Here is a 25,142-nt window from a genome sequence, read left to right as displayed (position 1 = left end):
CGAAGGAATGAAAGAAGTTGCCGAATGGATGAAACAAAGCCGTCTGGAACTGAACTCAGACAAAACAGAAGTCCTCATCCTAGGTACATCCCCCTCTGCATGGGACGACTCTTGGTGGCCGGAAGCCCTTGGAAAAGCACCCATCCCGACTGACTACGCACGGAACCTAGGCGTCATCCTTGATTCTTCACTCTCAATGAACAGACAAGTCGGCGCCGTATCCTCATCCTGCTTCAACATTCTTCGCATGCTCAAAAAAACATTTCGCTGGATCCCCACCGAAACCAGGAAAACAGTCACCCATGCTCTGGTCACGAGCCGACTGGACTACGGAAACACCCTCTACGCAGGTACTACCGCTAAACTCCAGAAGAAACTCCAACGAATCCAAAACGCCTCAGCCAGGATCATATTAGACATCCCGCGCAACGAACACATCTCTGGTCACCTGAAAGACCTCCACTGGCTACCCGTCAATAAGAGAATCACTTTCCGACTGCTAACCCACGCACACAAATCACTCTACGACATCGGACCGGAATGCCTCAACTCACGACTGTCCTTCTACACCCCCTCCCGCCAACTACGTTCTTCCAACCAAGCCCTCGCCACTGTACCTCGCATCAACAAGACCACCATGGGAGGCAGATCCTTCTCATACCTGGCTGCTAAAACATGGAACTCACTCCCCGCTCACCTTCGCCTTACCCAGAACCACCTAGCATTCAGAAAGCAACTTAAAACATGGATATTTGACAAGTAATCCTCCTTCCCTTCCTAAGCGCCTTGAGACCCTCTGGGTATGTAGTGCGCTATATAAATTCTCTGACTTGACTTGACTTGACTTGTGCTACCTTGTACAATACTGTAGAGTGTTGTGTGAGCTTTAGTACCACCTTTAAAGGTTTATTAAACTATGTCTTTGTATTTCCAGTTTCCGTGCCAATTTTCTTATGTAGTCTGAGGACTTATCGTACAGAAGGGCGAACCCTTTTCGCACTCGCAGGCCTTGCTGAGACCTGAACTCATCAATTGGCGCCCGTCACGTGGGGCTCATCGACGACTCGGATGCTCTAAGGACTGGTCGTGACGAAGGATTGGAACCTTGCCGGGGACGTGATCACTGCCAGTGGTGCCTTTAGTCCTGGCATCCCGAGGTATTCTTCCTTCCCTTCCGATCTGACCATCTGGGTGGCGCCGGTCATCGACTGAGACATCTTCTGTCGGTTTGCTGCACAGTGGCCGTTTGGGCGAATTCGGAACTTGGCAGTTGGAATCTGGACGCTCTTGATTGGTAAGAATCGTTGTACGATCCTTGCTCCGAACCTTTGGTAGTCTTGATTGGCAAGGCAGTTTTAGGATACGCTTGCCCCGACTAATTTGTTTGATTGATTGTTTTGTTGATGACTAGTCATATTATTGATCCTATGAGAGTGATATATGAGTTGCAACCCATATAGGCAGGCAATGTGGAGATATTTCTCCTGATCTGTGAATTTGAACGGCGCAATGTTTAAGTGCCATTTTTGTATAATACTGCATATTTTGCATTATTCTTTGACATGCCTGTTTTTAGCGCACTTCGTAAGTGGTGCTGCTGTTTTGGAAATGACCGGTTGGTACTTGAAGAATCACAGCCGGCTCCCCCAGAGGGGACGCCGAATAGGGATATGTACGTGAAGTTTGGTCTTTCCCCCATAATGTACAGCACGTTGTGGAGGAAATATACCAGAAAGGATCCTGAGTTGCGATGGCCCATGTATGGTTCGTTTGATTTGAGAAAAATTGAGTATGTGGAGCAATGTATGTGTAAGCGTCGAGTGAGGCAAGATATGTTTGAATGTATACGAATGTGAGTGAAAGAGGTACGAGAGCATGAGAAACATGAGCAAGCATTAATTGAGAAAGAGCAGCGAAAGAGTGAACGTGAAAGGGCGCATGAGGCGAAAAAGCGTGAAGCAAAGGAATTAGAAAAAAAGCAGGAGAAAGAACGTCGATTGCAAATATCTGGCCAGTACCCTGTTCGTCAGCTTCTCTATCCTGTCCTTAATAAACCGGATGATGATTTTTCGTTATTAGATCGCTCATCGCCTCCGTACGCTGGTCCGTCAGCTCCAAGTGGAGGAGATCAAGATTCTAGACCGCCCGGACAAAAAGTGGATACGAGGTCTATGTTATCGACCGATCGTATGGCGAAGCTTCGTAAGATTGCTCATCGGGTTAAAAAGGATTCTATTACCCTTGCTGATTTGTTAACAGATCTAGAGACATGGGAGGATAGGGAGAAATTGTACTTTACTGATTATTTTTCTAGTGAAATAGTATCAGCTTTTCGGAAATATTCCGATCTCTTAGAACCAGCTGTTGTGATAAATGATGCAAAAGAGTTGCGTAAAGGTCTTTTCCTTTCCCCCCAGGTACCCGATGCCATCCGACGGTTAATTGCGTTGCGGGATGAAACGTTTCGACTACGGGACGAGGCGCAGAAAAGGAAGGCCGGTGAGGAACAGTTGAATCCGGGTGGTGGCGTGAAGCAGTCATCCATTTTCAATTCAGATAAGATCGGTGCAGTGCATGCTAAGCCAATGCGGGAGGCAGCGCCTTTATATGTTCCTCCTAAAGGAGCGGGTACTAGTTCAGATAAAGGGTCTCCTGATGCTCAAGGGTACTTTATCTATAATTGGGTTTATACTCCTTGGAATAGGGCTGATGTTATGGCATTGAAGGCAGCATTACCTGATCCCCGGAAGAATCCTGCAGCCTTTTATGAGGAAGTTGAAGGGGCTTTGAACTCCTGCACTATGACTCTGGCTGATATTGACTTGTTTTTTGGGCTTATACTACCCCCAGATATGTGGAGGTCAATCCGAAAGGTTGATGATCTTCAGGCATTTAAAGTTCGGTGGGTGGACCTTGAGGATGAGGACAGGGAGAGGAAGCCAGCACAGAAACCGCCTCAGGCCATTTTAGATCTTCCTGTTGCTATTTTAGCTAAATTAAAAACGCTTATTCCCCCTAAAAAAATTGATTGGACTATGTTAGCGTCATGTAAACAGAAAGTAGATGAATCGGTTTCAGATTTCTTTACACGATTTGAGGAAACTTTTTATGACTTTAGTGGACAGTCGCTTACGGACGATACGGGTCAACACCTTTTTGTTGACAAATACGTCTCGAATTTATTACCAAGTATAGCAGCTCGACTTAAAGCGAGCGAAAGTTCTTGGACGACTTCGACACCAGCATCCCTCCTGACGATGGCTCAGTATTACGAGCGTCAGGAACTAGAAGCAAAGAGCAGTGAGGAAAAGAAATCTAAAGATTTAAAAACGAAGGTTATGTTAGCACAAGTATATGGGCCGCCTCGTAGGGGAAACGATAGGGGAGGCAGGAATTTTCCTAACTTTCCTTCGGGCCATACTGATTTGGCTTGAAATCAATTTGCATATTGTAGACAGAAAGGCCATTGGGCAAGAGAGTTTCCGGTGTTGCGTGCGCAGCGCCAGGAACATGGCCTGGGGTCTCTAAGGGTTAGAGGAAATTTTTCAGGCCCTAGAAATAATACGAATGACCGAGCTAGATTTGATTCTAATGTGCGACCCCGAGATGGGTCTAATGTTCTTGATCGACCAAACCAATACCAAATGTCTGATTATACACCTCCCGAACAGCATGATTCACAGTATGCATAGGATTGCGTAGGATGGGGTAAGGAACCAGTTGAAGTGCCAGTAGATCACAGGGGTCCTTATGTTACAGCACATGTTTTGGGCTCTACTGATAGGTTCCTGGTTGATACAGGAGCTACTCGTAGCGCTTTGTCCCAAAAATTGGTTCCGAGGGCTCCCCTGTCTGGTTCAACGATTATGTCAATAGGGTTCGATGGAACGCCTTCTGTTAGCCCACTGTCACAACCTCTTGCACTCTATGTAGACCAGTTTGCTGCACCATGCCCATTCCTCCTTTCCCCGAACACTCCTGATAATATCGTTGGCCTGGATATGCTCAAATATTTTCGGGCCACGATACGGTGCTCCCCTGAGGGAGTACGTGTTATTTTGAATGATAATTATCCACCATCAGAAAGGGTGTACATGATTACCATAGAGGCTGCACTGGCCTCTTTGCCTGAGTCTTTGTGGGCCATGTCCGATACCGACGTGGGACAGATGATCATCCCTCCGGTACACATCAGTGTAAAGGAGGGAGCTGTGCTGCCGCGCCTGCCTCAGTATCGGATTTCACAGGAGGGGGAGGAGGCACTCATACAGATAGTGCAGGACTTGATTAAAGTAGGGGTGGTTGAAGAAGTTCCCTATAATGTGTGTAACAGTCCTATACTACCGATTTTGAAAAAAGACACTGACACCAGGATTTATCGATTTAATATCGATTTGAGGGAGGTCAATAAGATAGTGATACCTCAATACCCAGTGGTTTCTGACATTACGACACTCCTTACTTTGGTCCCACCAACAACGTTCTCTGTTATAGACTTGAAGAACGCTTTCTTTTTGATCCCTATTCATCCTGACAGCCGATACCTTTTCGGTTTCACGTTGAATAATAGATCGTATAGATTTTGTAGAGTTCCTCAAGGCTATACTGAAAGCCCTAGCATTTAGAGTCAGGCTTTAAAAAGACAATTGGATTCCTTTGTTTTGCCCGACGGTGTGGCGCTTATACAATATGTCGATGACATCTTGTTGGCCGCCGACACCCCTGAGCAATGTGAACAGTGCACTTTGTCCTTACTTACCTTTTTGGCATCGCACAACCACAAAGTTTCGAAGAAGAAATTACAATATTGTAGACCAAAGGTAACCTACTTAGGTCACCTTTTGTCTAAGGAGGGGCGTGCACTTACACCAGATCGTATTCAAGCAATTTTAGATACACCAGTACCTTTTACACAGAAAGAAGTACAAGCATTTTTAGGTCTTACCTCCTTTTGTAGACAGTGGATATTAGGGTTTTCACACATAGTTAAGCAACTGTTAGCTCTTCTGACAAAAGATACTCCAGTTCCCCTTCCATGGACGGATGAATGTGAGAATGCTTTCCACCAATTACGTCAGGCTCTTTGTTCGGCACCAGTATTAGGCACCCCTGATTATACAAAGCCCTTTACATTGTATGTGCATGAAAGAGATGGATGCGCGTTATCAGTGTTAGTGCAGATGCACGGCCACAAGCAGCGCCCTTGTGCATACTTCTCTGCAGTACTTGATCCTGTTGCCCGAGCGTTGCCTGGGTGTTTTCGCTCAGTTGCGGCGACAGCTGTGTCAATATGCCAGAGTGAAGGGATAGTCTTATCTCATAAGCTGTTGGTGTTGGTCCCACATGCTCTTGATGCCCTTTTGAATCAGACGAAGACGCAGCATTTAACTAGTGCTCGTCTGACCGGATACGAGCTGACATTGTTGGCTCCTCACATAACTTTGAAGAGATGTGCAACACTAAATCCAGCTACATTGTTGCCTTTCCCAGCGACTCAGCCTGAGGCACAAGAGATGCATGACTGTGTCTTTGTGACCGAGGAACAGACAAAGGGTCGTATTGATTTACAGGATATGCCCTTTACAGATGTTGATGGAGAGCTGTGGGTGGATGGGTCCTGTTTAAAATTACCAGATGGAACCACTTCCGCAGCATATGCAATTACCACATTGCACACGATAGTGGAGACAGCACGCATACCACAGAAATCAGCTCAGGCAGCAGAACTGATACACGAGCTTGTGAGCTTAGTGCAGGATTATGTGTGAATGTCTACACAGACAGCCGCTATGCTTTCGGAGTAGCGCACAATTTCGGCCTGCTCTGGAAGGAAAGGGGCTTTTTGACATCACATGGAACTCAGATAATGTATGGAGACTTAGTACAAAACCTTTTGACTGCATTGACGATCCCTAAGAAGATAGCTATAGTGAAGTGTAGTGCACCTAAGAAAGTGACAGACAAAGTGGGACAAGGAAACGCTTTTGTAGACTGAGTGGCACGTGACACTGCGATGCAGCCTGGCTCTACTTCAATGTATGTTGTGAAGTCACAAGCTGAATGATGGCATGATGCTAGGGGGAAAGTATTGGAAATGCAAAAGATTGCTACTGAAAAAGAACGAGAACAATGGTCCAAAGATGGAGAATTGGACGATGAGGGTTGTTGGAGGAATAAGCAGATGGATAGATGGAAGTTACCTACAGCCTTTGTACAACCTATGGTTCAGATGGCACATGGGCTAGCACATGTTGGAGCTTCGGCAATTGTGAAATTGCTTACACAAGTATGGGAGCATCCAGAGATTGCTAGCACAGCTAAGAGAGTGGTACAGACTTGCATGATTTCCCTAAATATAATCCAGGAAAAGGGACACGAACTCCGGCAGGAGGATTTGCAACACCTACTGCACCTTTTGAAGTATTGCAGATGGATTATATTCAGCTGGAACTCTGCAATAATCTGAAGTATGTCCTGGTTGTGGTTTGTGCATTCAGTAAATGGATTGAAGCATACCCTACTAAGGACAATACTGCCATGACTACTGCTAAGGTGCTTCTGAAGGAATTCTTTCCTCGCTTCGGTGTTTGTAGACTGTTGTGGAGTGATAACGGGCCCCATTTTGTGGCGGACGTTATTAAGTATGTTCTGAAGGGATTAGGCATCGTGCAAAAGTTCCACGCTGTATTCCACCCGCAATCAGCTGGATTGGTGGAGAAATATAATGGCATATTGAAGTTGAAAATTGCAAAGATACAGGCTTCTACTTCTCTGACTTGGCCAGATGCTCTGCCTTTGGCGTTGTTGTCTATCAGATCGGTACCACACTCTCGGACAGGCTTAACGCCCTATGAGATAGTATTCGGGTGCCCCATGAATATATGGGTGGTGCCCAAACCAAGTTCAGTGTATGATGTACCTTGTGTTTTAATGAATGACTATTTGGCACAATTAACTGATAGTTTGGTTTCTATTCATCAGACGCAGGTTCGAGAAGCACTCCCTGATCGGTCCACAGGAGAAGGTCATAATCTCTGCCCTGGCGATTTCGTTCTCGTGAAATCATTCGAGAGGTCGAGTAGTCTGGAGCCGAGATGGTGTGGCCCTGACCAGGTCCTCCTAGCCACGAGAACAGCAGTACGAGTGACGAATCGCAGAAACTGGATCCATTCTGTTCACTGCCGGAAAGTGCAACCTGATCTGGTGGAACCTGCTGTACTGACTGACCATCGAGATATCCTGACTACGGAGAGAGGACGTGCTGTGGTACCTGACGATACTGAGGAGTTCTTCCCGGACCAAACAACGCCTGCATCGAGAAGATACGATCTGCGCCCAAGGAAAGAATCCGCAATTGTATGAGAAGTTGTCAGAACGGTCCCTAGGTTTGTGAAATGGAGAGCCAATGAGGCAAGGGGGGGGGTCAGCCATGCATTAGAGTAGTGACACCCGTCTTGGCCCGATGGTGAAGAAAACAACGGCTATCTCAGGGGTAAGAGTTCTGACAACACTTTAGTTTCAGGAAGATACTGTGTACATTTTCTGCTCGAGAAGGATAAACGAAAGACTTTTGGTTCTGTAGGGTTAATTTTCGTTATAGCAGTCATTGCTACAGTCATGTGGTTTGTGGAGGAGAAAGCTCCTGCCCGAGAACTGTATGTTGTTTCTACTCCAGTCCCTGATGAACATTTCTTTTATACACTCCCTTATCAAGAGTTGAAACATCGACAGTCATATATGAACAATACTTTTATTCAGATGTTGCATCACACTCATGTTGCTACAAATGCTACAGACTGCTGGATATGTGGGATGATGCCAGCACATCAAAAGAAAGGGGGAACCCGTTCATACCGCTTCCCTTTTCGCATAATGGCTCTTGTAGAGCGTGGTACACTTTGCTTTTTGCTACAAGGAAGCCTACAGTAGGACAATTGATTTTCAAGCTGAATAAAGAATGTCATCAGGATAAAGACGGTTATCCACAAGCCAACGGAACTATATGGGAGTTGGAAGAATATCGACCGGACAATGAATCGACCCCTTATGTCTTCACGAACACGAGAGACACTGTTGGACAAGAGAAATTTGTAATTTCTGTGGCACAAGCACAAGCTGATTTATGTGTACAAAGTGTGGGCCATATTCCTGTAGGTGTTAGCGATTGCACTGTCGTGCTGAACATTGACGGCCTGAACAACAGTACTTTCCTTGCTTCACATAACACTTATTTTGTATCTGGGAATAAGGGCTATTATCGATTACCAGCCGGTTGGTCTGGAGTATGTAATGTATCGTTTTTGTTGCCACCTGTATTTCTGGCACCTGCATTATATCATAAAGACTTGAAGTTGTTGAATAATGTAGCTGTAAATAGATTTAGACGGACCTTATCTATGGATGATGTTGATCAGACGGACACTAGTCTACAACAGTATATAGACTTTAACCTGGGATTGTTTTTCTTTGTTGGAGCTGCTCTGAATAGCAGAAAGATACGACGATTAACAAGAGTAGTGGAAGCTGTTACCAATCAAACTGCAGCAGCTCTTGGGAACCTTACAGATTACTAGAATTGTTGCGTTGCAGAACCGAATGGTTCTCGATGTTATGTTAGCAGATAGAGGTGGAGCTTGCAGAATTATCGGAAGTAGATGTTGCGTCTTTATACCTGACCATACTCCTTCTGTGTACAAAGCCATTAACAAATTGCACAAAATTGCTGCTGATATACATCAAGAAAATGGGTGTTGGACTTTCTCTGGGTGGTTCTGGACCTTAATTTCCACATGGGTATGGAAAGTTCTTACTGGGCTATGCATAATTGTTGTCATACTTTTCACCTGCTGTGTGTGTATTCAATGTAGCCCTATGATATGCTCGTTATGTGTCTCACTTTGTATGCCTAATAAAGAAGCTGTTGTGGAGGCTGTCCACAAGAAAACTATAACTAGAGAGATAGCGGATATGATGAGCATCGATATCAACGATGAGTATTTAGATTATCCGAGAAAGCCGAATGTCTTCAGCAAATGCTGAAAGGGTCATCTGTTGTAAATAAAACAGCGATAATGTTAAGCATTCGCTGAAGACATGCTATTGTGTCTTTAGTATAGTTTTCCCGCTCATACTTGAATGTACGGTTGGACTCCATTTTGTTTTCTGGCCTCCATCTTGTAGGCTACATTGTGCCATGTGCTCGCCACGAGGCCAGTCCTTCCTCACTGACCGTCACCCCTGGAATTTGCCCAGCAACAGGCAATAAAATAGTTCCAGCTTATCTAGCGCATGCCCAGTAGGTGTAACATATGTTTCTGTTTAGAGGGGATTGGAATGTGCATTCGAGGGGCTTCATGAACCGTTAGCTCCACCCATGTATCGATCAAGTTTGAGAAATGTCCATATAAGGTTGTAAATCATGCTCTTGTGTTGTAACCGCCCACTTATGAGCCCCTTCTTTGTGTATAAAAGGGGACCGTATGTCCGAGTTCTTTGTGCTACCTTGTACAATACTGTAGAGTGTTGTGTGAGCTGTAGTACCACCTTTAAAGGTTTATTAAACTATGTCTTTGTATTTCCAGTTTCTGTGCCAATTTTCTTATGTAGTCTGAGGACTTATCGTACAGAAGGGCGAACCCTTTTCGCACTCGCAGGCCTTGCTGAGGCCTGAACTCATCAGACTGTGTGGTGCACACTGTCAAAGGAATCTCTCGTGCGCATGGAGGATAACTGTCTGAATAGTGTCCAGCCTTGGCTGAAGACCTGTTGAAGTGTAGCACCCTGAAGTGTGCTCTCCAAGGGTCTGTTGGTTGGCCTCCTGTTCTTCTGTAGATATCAAAGATCTCCTACAAGGGCCTACACCATCTACCTGTGACATCTGAAATTAAATAAATGAAAGTAGGAATTCTAAAGCGCACTACTACCCGTAGGTGTCTAGGCACTGAAAAATATCTGCAAAGCGTTGCCCTTGCAAGTGCCTACTTCGTCTGCTGAATCCCAAAATGCAGCGAGGCACGGGTGCCATACTAAGAAGTATGACTGGAGATCACATTGCTTAGGGTGGAGCCCCAGAAACTTTGTCAGCATCTAAGGTGTGTGATTCCTGTACTGCAGGGACCTCAACATTCCTAAGCGTCTGGTTGGTGGTGAGGGGATCCACCGGCTGCAGAACTCTATATGGCCCAATTTATTTCGTGCGGCCCTATCTCTCTCATGCGTCACTGCGACTGCATGCTCATTGCGTCCAGTGTCCTGATGGAGGAAGGTACCAAGTGAAACTTGCTTGAAAGCAACTCTCCTGATAGATAGAAATATTAACTGTACTAATAAAATTGTGGTGTGAAGACTAATATGCATTTTTATAAATATTACATGGGGAAAAGACACTTGCAAATGATTAACTGCATCTAATAGACGATTAATACGAACACTGTCGCTTTAAACTGGAAATTCTGCCTGTGCATGCATCAGTCTGACTGACGTGTGTCTGAAGTAGTATAGATGGTGGGAAAACTTGTGCATGAGCAGTGATGCTTAAAATGGCGTCTTGCCTACTCGCATGCATGGCGCCTGCTTTGCTATATTTTCAAGCCTTGTTTGCTACATGAAATGCCTCTCTTTAACAAATTAATTATGATTAATATGAGGTAGAGGCGGGTGGTCAACATTGCTACACTAAGTTTGAAATTCTAACGTTTTTCTTTTCTGCTGTTTATTATTAGTATTCATTCGGGCCTCTCAAGCCAAATAACGTGAGCTTGAGCGCCATCTTGCGCACATGCACAGAAGGAGAACAAACCGACCCGGCGAACTGATTGCGGAGCTCCTGCCAAGAAGTCAAGAACAAGGTAGCCTGGGAAAGGTGCTCTATGAACTCTTTTTTTGAATGACACCTTTATATGAATTGAATAAAATGTATTACAATGTATAGTACATTTGTACAAGTAACAGGATATTGAATAATAAATTAAGGGGCAGATTCAAGTAACAATAAAGTCTTATAAATTTGCCAATTCAGCAGTGGAGTGAGCCTGACACCCCATAATTGGTCCAATCAGAGCCCAAATTTAGAGGTAAAAGTTACTTTAGAGGGAGGGACATGAATAAAGTAAGGTATAACTAGGGTAGATTAGCCAATTACTTAGAACCAGATGCTGAGATCGAGAGACTCCAGAATCAAGATACCAGAGACGCAGATGCAGACACTGACTCCAGAGCAGTGCAGCACAGACTCTTGAGAAAAATTACTGCAGATATAAAGCTGATTGCTGATTAGAAGATTTGCGGAAGAACACTCGAGGAGGGAGAGAGCTAGAGCAAGGGTGTGGCGCAGGTCATCGGAAGCGCAGAAGAGGTCCAACTGTTCTGTCCTGTCCTGATCCTGTCCTGAGTCCTTTGCCCCATGAAGTCTCGTGTCGGGAGGCCCCGCCGGTCCCTAGACCTGGGGATTGGTTTTCCAGCATCTCTTTTGGGTAATATATATTTTCAGAGATTAAGTTAATGAGCTTATCTATATGTATTTTTGTCCTCTTCTCTATCCACTCCATATTTTCAGGTGACAGTAGTGACAGATTTTTTTTAAATTCTGCTAACAAATATTTTCTCCTTCAAGTATTTCACTGTATTATTAAGTGTTTACATTTCATTACAAAATTTTAGAAAAGATTTAAACGACAACCAGAGTCCGCGGTTATTGGCGTCTGTAGTTATTATGCATAAGAGAGTGAAAATTGTTACAATAGCCATGATCATCAGGCCAACTAATTAGGATTCATCGAGTGATAGGATTGGTCTATTTATGTAGGGTAAGTAAAGTAACAGATCCTGAATCGGTAAAAGAAAAATAGATCAATCCAAGCAGGAAGTCAGGGAAGAAGGGTGTAAGTCGGGAAAACATCCGAGGTAAAACTTATGGTTTCAGGTGCAGAGTGAGAAGTACAAGAGGAAAGGGCCCAGGTGAGTACCTGCTAAGGCATGGGTGCTCACAAACTTTCTCTCGGGGACCAAATTTATAGTGTGGTTTGTGTCCGAGGGCCACACCGCACCGGTGGTGATGGGGTCAATGGGGGAGGGGGCGGGCCAGAGCAACAAAAAAACTGTGACCATGAGGTTAAACACAGCGGACGCCTTCATCCACTGAGCTACCAGCCCGGCATACACAAATATCTCTCTCTCTTTCTCTCTCTATCTCTCTCTCTCCCTCCATCCTCTCTCTCTCTCTCTCTCTCTCTCTCTCTCTCTCTCTCTCTCTCTCTCTCTCTCTCTCTCTCTCTCTGTCTCTCTCTATCTGTCTCCCTCCCTCCATCCCTCTCTCTTCCTCCCTGACTCCTTCTGTCTCACTCACTCTGACTGACTCACTCCCTCTCCTTCTCTCTCCCTCACTCTGACTGTCTCACTCCCTCTCTCTCTGTCTCCCTCACTCTCCTTCCCTCTCCCTCTGCCTCTCTCCTTCCCTCTCTCCTTCCCTCTCTCCTTCCCTCTCCCTCCCTCTCCTTTCCTCTCCCTTATTATTATTATTATTAATCGGGTTTTATAAAGCGCAAACAACCCAGAGGCCTCGTAGCGCTGAGTACAGTCATACTATTAAAAGAGGGGAAGAAAGTTAAATGAACAGATAGGTTTTCAGAGCCTTCCGAAATTTTAAAAGGCTTGGTTCGCTGCGAAGGAGAGTGGGCAGAGAGTTCCATTCTTTTGCGGCGTTCCAGGAGAAGGAGCGTCCACCCCATCTGGTACGTCTGATCTTGTTGACAGTAGCCAGGAAAGCAGTACTAGATCGCAGAGATCTGCGAGGAAGGTAGGGTTTTGCCAGGGAGCAGATCATAGTGGGGGCATTCTTCCACATGGCTTTATGCATGATACATAGAGATTTAAACAACACTCTGGCCTTAATAGGAAGCCAGTGCAGTTTCCTTAGGGCCATGGTAGCTGATTGTCGTTTGTTGAGGCATAATAGGAGGCGGGCTGCGGCGTTTTGTGTCACCTGCAACTTTTTTATTGTAAAGGAGGGAGCTCCTAAGTATAGGGAGTTCCCGTAATCCAAACGGGACAAAATATTGGCTTGAACCATTATTCTGCGAGCTTCAAAGGGGAGAAGAGGCAACACCTTTCTCAGCATACGCATGAGCCCGAAGCATGTGGCAGAGAGAGTAGTAGCTTGCTGCATGAAGCTGAGGTTGGAGTCCAACCAAATACCTAGGCTCTTTATATGGGACTTTGGTTGGGGCGTTGGGCCCATACACGGTGGCCAGTCTAACAAAGGACTGGAAATGGCTGAGTTGCCTAGTACCATGAGCTCAGTTTTCTCGCCATTTAATTTTAAATGCGAGGTAGCCATCCACTGAGCCACCGCTACCAGACAGTTACTTAGATTGGAAGAATCTGCCTGATTCATAGATACGATTAATTGCGTATCATCGGCATAGGTGACTATATCAAGGCCAAATGAGTGCACTATATCAGCTAAAGGCTGCATATAAATATTAAAAAGAGTAGGGCTCAAAGCCGAGCCCTGGGGCACACCTTGATCCAAGGGCCAGATTTTTGAGTAGGTAGTGCCCTCAACAACCTTAAAGGAGCCCTCCCTCTCCCTTCTCTCCCTCACCCTCCTTCTTGCCTTCCCCCTCCCTCACTCCCCTTCCCTTCCCTTTATTTACTCCCCTTCCCTCCCCTTCCTTGACCCTCTTTACCCCTCTCTCCCCCTCCCTCTCTCCCTCCCTCATTCCCCTTCCCTCTCTCCCTCACTCCCTCCCTCACTCCCCTTACCTCACTCCCTTCCCCTTCCCTCACTCCTTCACCCCCCTTACCGAACTCCCCTTCCCTCACGCCTTCCCTCACTCCCCTTTCCTCACTCCCCTTCCCTCACTCCCCTTTCCTCACTCCCACCCTTTCCCTCACTCCCCTTCCCTCACTCCCTCCCTTACTCCCCTTCCCTCACTCCCCTTCCCTCCCTCCCCTTCCTTCACTCCCCTTCCCCTCTCCCCTTTCCTCACTCCCCTTCCCTCACCCCTTCCCTCACTCCCATCACTCCCCTTCCCTCACTCGGCTTCCCTCACTCCCTCCCTCACTCCCTCCCTCACTCCCCTTCCCTCCCTCCCTCACTCCCCTTCCCCGACTCCCCTTCCCTCCCTCCCTCTCTCCTTCCCTCACTCCCCTTCCCTCACTCCCTCCCTTACTCCCTCCCTCACTCCCTCATCTTCCCTCACTCTCCTTCCTTCACTCCCTCCCTCCCTCCCCTTCCCTCACTCCCTTCCCTTCCCTCACTCCCTCCCTCACTCTTTATTTAAAACTTTATTTGATTCATAAAAATGGATCATAAAAGTACTGAACATACAACCATCGTACCTCATAAAAGAAAAGAGCATTTTAAGTACACAATTTACCAAAATTTATAAAAGACATGATAAAAGGACCATTATAAAAATATAAATGCATAGTTTTGGCCAGAGAACATTATATACATATTGGTACTAGCCAAAGCCCTTCCTAATCTTTAGCGAAACTCTGATAAAATTTAACATGGCACAGCAGGTTTCAACAGAGGATAGTGATGACAGGTAATCATACCCTTCCTTATAAGTGCAAGGTTGCCGCCCCTTCAGAATTGGTTTGATAAACCGGATTCTTGGCTCTTGGTATAAGGAGCAAAAGAGGACCACATGTATGGTGCTTTGGCTAACCCTGTTATTACATGGACAAGGGGGCAGCCTCTCACACCAACCCCCTTGTTTCGGGAAAGCAAGCAGAAAATGCAGAATATCCAATCTAAACCTTGTTATTAAGAATCGCCATTGAACATTGAGAGTAAATGTTAAATAAAACTGAGGTTGGGGCTTACGAACATAAACATTGACATTGTCCAAAGATGGTGAATTCAATGATTTCCAGTACATTGTCTTTATGACCGCCTTTTGGTTTCCCTCTATTTTTTCTGGATTGTCAAAAAAGGAACCCAAGCCAATCTTATTAAACATGTTACAAACGTAGGACAGCCAAGGGATCTGTTTTTAATTTTCTAAGGCCATGCAATCGATGATGATATCTTTAGTAAGTTGCAGGTCTTCAGATCGCCATATTTTGCCCCATAACAATAAAGGGGACAAACGAATAGTATCAGAAACACTGACCATTCCCATTTCTTTGTGGCAAAAGATGTTTGAGGAACCTTTGGGGACCGATAAAACCCGTTTTATGAAATTATTTTCCACCACCTGTATAACAGTTGGTGTTTCAGTCCCCCACACCCCTGCCCCATAAGTGGCCATCGATAGACATTTAGATGTATAGAGGGTTTTGAGGTGCTTAACATGTTTTTGGCCCAATTTGCTACAAAAACGGAAGATGCCCTCTATTGCCCGGGTCGCACTCTGGGCTCGAACCTTCATAACTGGAGTCCAGCTTAGTTTGGTGTTAAACAAATTACCTAAATAGTTAAATTTCTCCACCTTTCCAATTGTGCGATTATTTACCACAAACTTCCTGATGTTTGACCCTTTGGGACCACAACACATTACAAAAGATTTGTCGAAGTTTACCTTTAAGTCAAGGTCCAGCATGAAAGTATTAAAGGCATCTAAACATACTTGCATGCTATTCCCCGTTAAGGTCATTAAGACGGTATCGTCTGCATAGGAAAGCATGGGAATACTTTTGCCATTAATTTTTGGAAAGTCGCAACCCTGGTCTAATAAGTACTTTTCAAACCCGTTTGTGTATACCAAAAAAAGGAAAGGCGCCAGAATGCATCCTTGACGCACACCCTCAGTTGATGGAATCGATTCTGTCATTTCGCCTCCAGGGCCAAATCTAACTGATACAGCTGTTGCTGCATGTAGCCTCCGAAGCAATGTGACCAATGGTTCCTCGAAGCCCATGTCATCCATCATCTGCCACAACTTATGTCTACAAACAGTGTCGAATGCACTTGACAGGTCGATGAAGGCGAGATGTATTGCGGACTTTTTTGCCTTCATGTACTTGCCTATAATTAGTGCCAAATTCAGGCACTGCTCGACAGTCCCCTTTCCTCGCCTAAATCCATATTGGGAATCAACTATAAGACCTGTTGAGTCTGCCCAGCTTTCTAATCTGGCTAGGATAACCCTGCCCAAGATTTTGCATGAAGCATCTATTAGGGATATAGGACGATAGCAACATGGGTCGCACCTATCACCCTTCTTGAAGATCGGCACTACAATTGCCTCCTTCCAGGAACCAGGGATGCGCCCGACCACAACAGCCTTAAATACATTCAATAATAGGGGTGCCCACAGATTAACGTTATGTTTAAAAAGGTCCAAGGGGACAGTATCTGGGCCTGGAGCTTTTAATGATAAACCCTTCCCTATAGCTTCCTCAATCTCTATCAGTGTAAGTGAAGAGCTGAGGGTCAAAGCCGAGGGAGATGACGCCAGTTCCCCTGTACTATCCGAACTTGCCGTTATTGGAATAGAATTAGGATTAAAAATCTTAGTAAAATGTAGTACCCATTGTTCAGCGGTGACCTGCATAACTATAGTTTCTTTATTGTCATTCTTAAAAAGGGGGCGGTTTAGGACCTCCCAAAAGAGTCTACTGTCTTTTAGTTCTGCAGCCTTTTCAAGGTCTTCCCAAGCAATGTTTTTTAGGTCCTGCTTTCTTTTTACAATAGCCTCCTTGTAAGCCTTTCTACTAGTTCTTACAAGTTCCCTGTTTCTTGGTTTTTGACGCAAGGCTAGTTTTAGGGATTGGTGTGTGGCAGAACAAACAGAGTCAAACCATCTAAAGGCCTTTTGGCCGCCCTTTCCCTTGGGTTTCCTAAGGTGCTTTGCTACATGCCCACACAGTTTCTCAAAACTCTCAATAACCTTATGGGGGTCAGGTGCTGGGAGTAGACATGATTCCATTTCCGTTTTACAGCTAACAAAAATATCTTCCTCCAATTTTGTCGTATTTACCTTCCCCGATTTTAAACTAACTCCCTGATTCTTGCTGTACTTAATTGACTGGTCCCAGGTCTTTGGTGATTCTTGTACTGGGAGGCACAATGACAACATTAGGGGGTTATGATCGCTTGAGGGATTAGCCACCACCTCGAGCTTTTCAACATATTTAAGAAAGCTACTGGATACCAGGACAAAATCGATGGTACTCATCTCTCCCCTTGTACCCTGGAAAGTTGGTATTTGCGGTATATTGGGGGCTGACCAAGGTTCCACCACACACAAGTCATTCAAGATAATAATATTGTTCAAAGCATCCCCCTGGGGTGTGTGTTTGAAGTGGATCAAGGGCTGTGTGTTTAAGTCCTCCAGTCCACACACATTCGAATCTCCAAAACTGCACAACGAACAGTTAAAATCTCCAACCCAAATGATAGACGATAAAGGATGCTCGCTTCGTACTTTGCCCATTGCGTCCTCCAGACTTTGGATTATCGATGTATCACGGCCATTAAAGATATTGTGATACCAGTTGACTAACAACACAGGTTCTGGAAAGAGATGCTCTAATAACAACAATTGATACCAATTTGTGTCCACCAGTTTCAAAGTTGTCAATTTCTGTAGTTTTATGGACAGCGCTGTCATTATGCCACCCTTTGCCCTCCCAGATGTCGATGGAACGGCCAAAACATTGAAAGATTGAAAGCCCTCAATGTCATAGGCAGTCCTAGTCCAAGTCTCCTGTAGACACAGGATCCCCTGGGCTCCTACATAATCCAACCACGCATCATCCTCCAATCTGCCTGCAAGTCCAGCAATGTTCCAAGATATTAGAGACAGCCCCGGTTTCCCATGAGTACTTCCCAGGATGTCTCTTGTATTTGAAAGGTCTTGTCCAGACGATAGTGTGTGATTCTCACGACCCAAGATGGTATCTCCTCCACAAGTAACACCATTCTATGCACATGAGGGGCCGATACTCACAGTATCACAATCGCCAATCACCGCAACTTGGTTATTATTGCGGGCTATCCCTGTGTTTTTACTCTTTCCCAAGTCTAGCGCGGAAGGCGCATTTCCCTTAGACCTAGATGATGGTCAATCTACACCGTCCATACCCATTAATGGATCAAAGCGGTTTCTCAATGGGATATTATTATTTGAGATCCATCCTGGATGTTCCTCACCCTGATACCTAGGTCTTCGTGGGTTATACGGGACTTGTGTAAAAGGACCCATACTCGGTGGTCTCATAAAGGGGCCATTTATCTCATGCCAAGGGCCACAATAATTTTGTGTACCTTGGTTCATGGTCAAGTTATGTGCCCAACCCGAGTGATTACTGTTGTGTGATCTTTGCCCGGGTGGTTGGGGTTTGAGATGGTGTGATAAAGGTTTGGGTAAAAATATTCAAGTCCCACACACTGGATGTCCCCCATCCTACCGAACCTTGCTTTGCTGCAGATCATATCCTTAACCCAGATGTCTCTAAAATTAATCAGGATACAATCTCCCTCCAGGTCTTTCTTGCTTGGCCCAACCCAGGGGACCCTCCGCACACTTAAAATTTTTGTAGCAGTGTCTTGAGAACGGGGCCTGTTATTATTTAGCCAAAATTTTGTTTTATTTAGAAGGTCCTCCATTTTCTCATATTTATTCGCTGCGATTAATGGAACACCTGTCAAAATTGCCATATAGGGAGCAGCCTCGGGGGGTATATTTACATAGATTTGTTTACCAGGCAGGGGTGTTTTACTAGGAGCTAAGGGCTTGCTAACTGGAGTTTCTTTCCCCTCAGCATTTAGCAGGGCTGGGGCAGCTGTATTTACTGGTGTTGCTACCGCCAAGGAGTTCTTTAACTGAGATCCCACAGTGGTTTTAGACAAAGTAGCTGGCACTATACTAGGGGTAATACCGTTAGGATCTGCAGATACTGCAGTTTTCGGTTGCTGAGATTGTGGCTGGCTTTTCTTAGCGCTCTTTTTTACTATAGTAATGTTATTACCCCCAGTAGCAGCAGGTTGTTTACTATTATCTAGAAGACTCTCCAGTAGAGCCGTATGTTTAGATGTTAAGAACTCTAGTTGATCTAGTTTTAGGTTAATAATTTGGGTTTTTTCCATCAGGGGAGTCAGCATACTTTTTACCAGCTTCTCTAGACTGGCCATAAGATCCTTCATCTTGTGTATAGATTGTTTTTTTATCTTGGTTCGAAACACTTTTTTCCCTCTCCAAGAGCTTAGATCCTATATGTGAGAGTTTCACTTCAAGGGGAATTAACAGTTTCTTGAGTGTTTCCCACACAACAGTCAAAAATTCTACATCTTTCCCTTTTATGATGCAAAGTGGAACCCCACTAGTTTCACTCTCTATTACGAGATTATTATTTTCATAAGTTACTTCCAGTGATTCAGGGCTGGGTTCTGGTCTTAGTTCAGGTGGCTGTGTGTTACTCACTGGGGATGGATCTAGTGGTAGCAAAGATGGTGCCTTGGTGGATAGCTGTGCCTTCGCAATCTTGGCTTTTTTCCTTGCGTATGCTGTTATATTATTACGCTTCCTTTTATTGTGTGGCCCTTGTTGTAGGGTACAAGAATTCTCCCCGCCCAATTCCATAGATTTGGGTGTTGGCGCCGTTCCCAAAGGGCCGCCCTCACCCTCCTTCTCTTCCCCATCTGCCCCGACCATTGAAGTTTTTAAAGAAGAATTAATGGATACTAGTGGCGACCCCCCCTTTCGTATAGATGTAGTGGGTACTAGTGGCTGGTGAATATCTGCCTCGGTTAAGATCAGGGTAGGAGCAGGACCAATTGGACGGTCAGGTGTTTTAGCGAAAGCTATAGACCCCAGGGAAGATTTTTTGGCCGCTGCTAACTCCTGTGATAATCTTCTAGCAGCGTCTAATTCGATGGACACTCTGTGCTGCATTTTGGCAATCTCGTGTCAATGGCTGTGTGGGTCCTGGTAATAAAGTCATCTAGTGTACCATTTTTCAGTTTAGACTTAGCTGCCCTATCTTTGTACTCACGGGTTGACATGGTGGCTGGTCAGATTTTCAAACTGGCAGTGCAGATATTAGCGAGGGTTAGGGCCAAAAGAGAGTGGCCCAGTCCAGTCTCTCCCAGCCTCTAACGGCCTCAAACGGCCCGCTCTTTGCCCGTTCTTCGCCCCGAGCTGCGTCCCGCGCTGCGGGAGGGACGTTCCAATATATAGGGGAGAATTGCTGAGGGCGGGGGGCGGGCCAACAGGGAGAGCCGACCGGAAGCTGTCACACGGTCACGCAGGGACTCCTGGGAAATGGAGTCCCTGCAACGCTCGCAGCCCTGCTGGAGCCCTTAGCCACAAGTCCTTCTCACTTCTACTCCCAACAAACTCCAAAGATTCTGCCCCACTCGAAAACCGGCGATGCGGCACCCGCAGAGCGGGTGCGGCGAGGTCCTGATGCAGGTCAGGGTAAGGTAAGCGCCTCCAACAATGCGCCTCGTACAGAGATGATGTCCCTCCCTCACTCCCTTTCCCTCACTCCCCTTCCCTCACTCCCTCCCTCACTCCCCTTCCCTCACTCTCTCCATTTCCCTCACTCCCCTTCCCTCCCTCCCTCCCTCCCTTTCTCAATCCCTCCCCTTCCCTCACTCCCCTTCCCTCACTCCCCTTCCCTCAATCCCCCTCCCTCCCTCACTCCCTTTCCCTCACTCCCTCCTTCACTCTCCTTCCCTCACTCCCTCCCTCCCCTTCCCTCACTCCCTCCCTCCCTCACTCTCCTTCCCTCACTCTCCTTCCCTCACTCCCCCTCCATATCTCCCTCTCTCACTCCCTTCCCTCACTCTGTCTCCCTCACTCCATCTCCCTTACTCCAAATCCTTCCCTCTGTCTCCCTCTGTCGCCCTCCTCCCTTTGTCGCCTTCCTCCCTCTGTCACCCTCCTCACTCTGTTGCCCTCCTTCCTCTGTCTATCTCCCTCCCTCTATCTGTCTTCCTCCCGCTGTCTGTTTCCCTTTCTCTGTCTCCATTTCTCTGTCTCCCTTTCCCTCCGTCTCCCTCTGTTTTTCTCACCTTCCCTCCCTCTTCCTCTGTATCCCTCCCTTTCCCTCCCTCCCACCCTCCCTCTCCCTCTGTTTTGCCCCTTTCCCTCCCTCCCTCTCCCTCTGTCACCCTCGTCATCTCACCCTGCCTGTGTGTCAGCTTCCCGGGCACATACTCCGCCGCACCCGAGCACTTCACAGGTCTTTAAAAGACCATTTGAATGTTAATGGAGCTGTGTTGTATTTCACACCTCTTAGCGCCCCTGCAGCTCCACTCTGACTATCGCTGGAATTAATCGCCCAGCCCCCACAGAGCAGCAGTGTCTCTCAGAGTGTCGCTGCTGCAATCAGCAGTGTTTGCAGACACTCTTTAAAAATGTTTTTTGTAAAACATGGGTACGATGTCTTCAAGGTCCGCGGGCTGACAAGGAAGGCTTGCCGGGCCGATGGCGGCCCGCAGGCCGTACTATGAGTACCTGTGTGCTAAGGTAACTATTTGCCTTTGGTGATGAAGAGATAGGTCTTTCCCAGTTACTGCCCAATACACCTGATTTCTGCTCCATCATTCCAATTCATAGGTGCGACCCTCGGAGATCGGGGTGTACCCATAGTAGTGCCTCATTCTACTTCATGCTGCTCTGCTGAACTTGCTCCTCTGTATTTGACCAGGCTGGTCTGGCGTAACCCAAATCAATGTGCACCGGAACGTTATGCCTCATTTGCAGGAAAGTACAGAATTTGCGACTCTTCGTTTTGTGTGATCCGAATTTCCTAGTGCAACCCATATCAACGTGAACCGGCCATTGTGCCTCATTTCAAGGGACATACGGAATATACAACTCTTTGTTTGTGTGACCTGAAGTGGTTGGTATGACTCATCCCAATGTGCACCAGACCTTGTGCCTGGACTGCCTGGGTATGACACAGATCCACATGTGGCTGAGGGGGTGCCTTCTGCATTCGAGAGGCTCACCTGCGTTATTCCCCATTCATTTTTGTTTCCTTCCTGACCCTCATCTCGGCAGACCAACTGACCTTTTCTCACCTGGCCTCTTCCGAAGACATCTTGGCACCAGATAGTAGCAAACGATTTAACTGGGCTGGAGCAATGCTTCTGAGTCAGTTTATAAGTGGGTCAGGAGACTGCGTAACTCCTTTCTGTTTTGAGACCTGTGGGTGACTTCCTGAGTGGCGGCCAAACCCCTGAAATGTATGTTTAACTTTTAATTTAACTTGTTACTTTCTTCACCTGTTCCCGAGACCCCATTCTAAACGCTATCTGGGGATCTTCCATCCGGGGTTGTGGAACAGTCAGGGTGAACTGGAGGGTGGAGGAAGGTTTGGGCCTCGGGGTTTGCAGAGTGTTATTAGTTGACCTGCTGAGTATCAGTGCATCGCATTTGGGTGCCGAGTGTGTATGAGTGTAAGAACATTCCATACAGACTGGCTGGTACCAGTGACACCGCGTAGCGGTGTGGAGTGAATGTGTGTGGAAGTGACAGTGTTCGTACAGCCAGTGTTTCACAACATTGGCCTGCAGTGCGGTTTTATGTGTTCATTTCATACCAAAAGCATGTTTACATTTAACACTGGTTGTACCTGCATGGCCCTGGTCCGAGGTGCTGCTGAAAAGTGGTCTAATTTCCTAAATGTACATTTTTCTGATTTTGCTGTGACCTAGGGTGCCCCCTATAACTGTGTGGGATTAAATTATAAGGATTGTTGGGATGGGTCTTGGGTGTAAAGGCATTTTGCACAGCTTAAATGTGCTGTGTACTGTGTGTGTGTGTGTGTGTGGGGGGGTTAGATTAGGAATTGTCCCCAGTGTGCATATTCGTGATATTTTTACAACACAAGCGAGCCTAGGATTCCTAGTAATAATTCCAAGTGTGATTTATGCCCAAAAGTACATGACGTTGATTTTGCATTGATTATATACATGTGCTGAATACAAACAATTTTTACATATGTCTTGTGTGGTACACAGACAAAATATCGAGTTTTAAATATCGATATACCAAAATATCGAAGTTTAAATATCGATATACAAAAATATCGAAGGTAAGTAATATCGACAGTCTAAATATCGATATTGGTATGATATCAGTAATATCGAAGTTGTAAATATCCATGTTAACAATATCGAAATTAATAACTTTGATGTTACTAATATCAATTTTTAAATAAATTTAGTGTATATTATATTGTATTTATTATGTTTTATTATTTATTTTTAATGTAATTTAATTAAATATTGTCTTTTACTACTGTAGCGGGTTGTGGGTTTATAGGGGAATAGGGTGGGAAGTAATTTAATTATGTTAAATTAATTATTAATTAGTAGGAATTATTAATTAATTAATTGAGAATTAATTTTTAATTATTTTTAATTAATTGATTAATTGATAAATATGTTCTGTAGCGGGTTATGGGTTTATAGGGGAATAGGGTGGGAAGTAATTTAATAATAATTAATTAATTGATATATGTTTGTACATATTTTAATTAATAATTAATTGGTAATTAATTTCGATTAATTAGTTAATTAATTATTATATTTTTTTACATATTTATAATTATTAATTAGTTGGTGATTAATTATTATTAATTATTTTATTACATCAATTAGAGTAATTTTTTTATATATAATTTATTGTTATTCTTAATTAAGTAATTGGGCAAAATAATATTAATTATTAAATTAAATGAATTACAGCAAATGTGCTAATATATTTACTTTATTGTTATTGTTAATTAATAAATAATTGGTAATTAAATGATATTAATTAATTTTGGGTACAGGGGTATTTTTAGGGTTCAGGGTCAGTTATCAGTTCATGGGTACAGGGGTATTTTTTGGGTTCAGGGTCAGTTTTCAGTTCATGGGTAAAGGGGTATTTTTAGCGTTCAGGGTCAGTTTTCAGTTTTTGGGTAAAGGGGTATTTTTAGGGTTCAGGGTCAGTTTTCAGTTCATGGGTAAAGGGATATTTTTAGGGTTCATGGTCAGTTTTCAGTTTTTGGGTAAAGGGGTATTTTTAGGGTTTAGGGTCAGTTTTCAGTTTTTCGGTAAAGGGGTATTTTTAGGGTTCAGGGTAAGTTTTCAGTTTTTGGGTAAAGGGGTATTTTTAGGGTTTAGGGTCAGTTTTGGGTTTTTGGGGTACAGGGATATTTTTAGGGTTCAGGGTCAGTTTGGGGTTTTTGGGTAAAGGGGTATTTTTAGGGTTCAGGGTCAGTTTTGGGTTTTTGGGGTACAGTCGTACAGGGTAAAAATAAAATAAATTTAAATTAAATCAATTAAATGAAATTAAAAAATATAAAATTACATTAAATTATTAAGTTTTTGATGTATTTTAAATGTATATGTATTAGTTTTAATTTTTTAATTATGTTTTAATATTTTTATTTAATATTTGTAACATTATATGTATTTTATAATTATTTTTACATTATTATTAATACATTTAAAAAAACGATATTTTTAATTTCGATATTTTTGTACTACGATATTATTTTTTCGATATTTTTGTACTTACCTTGTTAGGGATAGGATTCCTATATTTTTGACTTCGATATTTTTGTTCCGATATTTTTGTATTTCGATATTTTTGATTTCGATATTTTGTCAGACATTCGTCTTGTGTGAAATCTCTATTGTACCGCGTGGGGTATTTATCATTAGTGAGTGCTCTACCAATGCTTTACACATTGCCTCTGCGATAAGCCTGACTGCTCAGTGCCAAGCTACCCCAGGGTGAGCACAGGTTATACAGTAAGTGTAATTACCGGCCCTTTGACAGGGGTGGAGGATTCTGGCTGGCTGGATCTTTGTCTCAGCCAACCAGAAAACACTGCTTCCAACATTGTTCTTGAGTGTGGGAGTCATTAAATAATTACCTAGCCATGGGTCGCCAAGTCTGACATTGTAGCCAGAAATATGTGTTGACCTTCATTCTGCCCAGTACAACACTTGCATCTGTTACTATAAGCTGGTGGTCAAGTGGAAGACAAGCCGTCAGGTAAAGGTTTCAGCTATCTGAGCTAATTTAGGCTCTGTGATGGAACCCCACATTATTCCACCTTTAAATTGGCCAGGGACACTTTTTTTGGCGCACCAGCTATGCAGAGTGCTGACCCATATCTACGAGGCCACGCAAAGCCACTTTACGTGGCTTTTCATGTCCTTGTAGATATGAGTTAGGCAA

General features: G+C 44.7%; 1 protein-coding gene across 3 annotated transcripts in view; it reads right to left on the bottom strand.

Moving 5' to 3' along the window:
• The window catches only part of LOC147689419 (vomeronasal type-2 receptor 26-like), a 583,477-nt gene that overhangs the window by 125,953 nt on the left and 432,382 nt on the right, over positions 1 to 25,142 (bottom strand). The gene's annotated exons all lie outside the window — the stretch shown is intronic.

Source organism: Lissotriton vulgaris, chromosome 10 (assembly GCF_964263255.1).
Source record: "Lissotriton vulgaris chromosome 10, aLisVul1.2, whole genome shotgun sequence".
Classification (NCBI taxonomy): domain Eukaryota; kingdom Metazoa; phylum Chordata; class Amphibia; order Caudata; family Salamandridae; genus Lissotriton; species Lissotriton vulgaris.
The sequence above is the reverse complement of the archived record's forward strand: the minus strand, read 5'-3'. Positions and strand labels throughout refer to the sequence as shown.